Source organism: Pteronotus mesoamericanus, unplaced genomic scaffold, assembly GCF_021234165.1.
Source record: "Pteronotus mesoamericanus isolate MK-2021 breed Mesoamerican mustached bat unplaced genomic scaffold, CSHL_Meso_final scaffold_85, whole genome shotgun sequence".
In the NCBI taxonomy this organism is placed as follows: Eukaryota; Metazoa; Chordata; class Mammalia; order Chiroptera; family Mormoopidae; genus Pteronotus; species Pteronotus mesoamericanus.
The window spans coordinates 55123545-55125292 of record NW_026555329.1 but is presented as its reverse complement, the minus strand read 5'-3'; positions in this window follow the sequence as shown (position 1 = coordinate 55125292).

The following is a 1748-nucleotide window of genomic DNA, read 5'->3' as shown; positions in this document are numbered from 1 at the left end:
CAGGATAATTTTATGTTACCACAAACTATTCTAATTTTGTTTTTAGTAATGTAGCTTTCATTAACAGAAAGAAATGCAAAATAGTAATCCTAATTCTACCCAGAAGCATACATTGTTCAATTTTCACTGGGCATCTTTGGGTTAGCAGTTCACATGGCTAATTACAAAAACTTATTTATGTTCAGCTTTACGATACTCTGAGCGTAAAGAACAAAGTATAAGAGCAACTGGGCCTGATCACAAAACACATCTATTGTGAGGAATCAGTCTACTGTCTTATCAATTTACATGAGCAATTGTGAAACCTTCTGAGTGAGAATTTATACTAAGGAAAGGGAGAACTCAGTAAACTCTCTTGGTCTAATAAAAAAAAAATAGTCAGTGTATTGTGCTGGGGACCAGGGGATTGTTTTAAGTTAGGTTCCCTAGGAGAGCCTGATACAGTTTTTTCAGGGTGCTCTTACAAAAGGAAGGAAATAGGATAGGTCAGGGGAGCAAGAATGTGGTTTAGGTGGAGACTATTTTCAGTTTGCTCCCACAGCAAAGCTCTGGAGCACAAATTGCACCACAGAATTAACTTCACCTTGAATCAAGTGTTCAGCCTTTTCTAAACCCTATAACACAATCTTTGACAAGATCTGCTGGAAGGGCAGGAGGAATCATAGTCTTTCAGGACAGTGTAATTCACTAAGGTAGCCCACAGTCGTATCAGCTGGAGGATGGGATGGCCAGCAGGGGGAAATGTATTGAACTGCAACATCAATTTCTATAACAGTGTCCAATTGATTAGGCTTTGAATCCCACCACATAACTACTAGCTATAGGACCCTAGGGCTCCTTATCTATAAAATTGGGGAAAGTAACACTTATCTCTCAATTGTTTTCAGAATTTAACAAATGCTATACACTAATTGGGCTACTGCTGATCAAAGTGCTCAATAAATAAATGCTTTTAAAAATGCTAAATAGTTAGAAGAAAGAAGTGATTGAAATAGTAATACAAGGGGGGACCCAATAAAACCCAGAATTTGTTTATAAAAAATTGTGTATTTATTCTTACATCTTTAAACCTCAGTCACCTTCAAAGAACTCTCAATTTCATACAATACACCTATCAGAGATGCTTTTTCCACTTCTCAAAACAGGTTTCAAAATCGATTTTTATGCCTTTTAGTGCTTCTGTTGTTTTCTGTTTTATCTCTGCCCTATTGGCACAACGTTTCTCTTTGAGGACTTTTTTCATCTGAGGAAACAAAACAAATGTCACTCAAGGTGAGATCAGGTGAATAGGGAGGGTGGGGCACGGGTTCATGCCATTTTTGGTCAAAAACTGTGAACACTCAGCATGGTGAAGGCAGGTGCATTTGTAAATCACCCACCATGGACTGGGTGAACACGATGAAAGAGTCTTCAAAATAAATTCACAGAAGCCAAACGCACCCTCTAACAATGCCAGGTGGTGCACTGATATGCATGGGTTCCTCTAATACTCACCAAGCTGGGGAAGCCTGTACTATGAGGGGCCCACCCTCCAGAAGATAATTCTGGTTTTTGGGGGGTCTCCCCATATGGTTTGTTTCAATAGGACATGGTGCTTGGCAAAACTCTACAAGTTAGAAAATATTTTGGGGGCCCCCTTTCGGCAGAGAATTATACAATAAAGTTATTCTTTTTCTTCTTCTGTTTTTAGAAGATTTTATTTATTTATTTTTAAAGAGAGAAAAAGGGAGGGGGAAAAAGAGAGACAG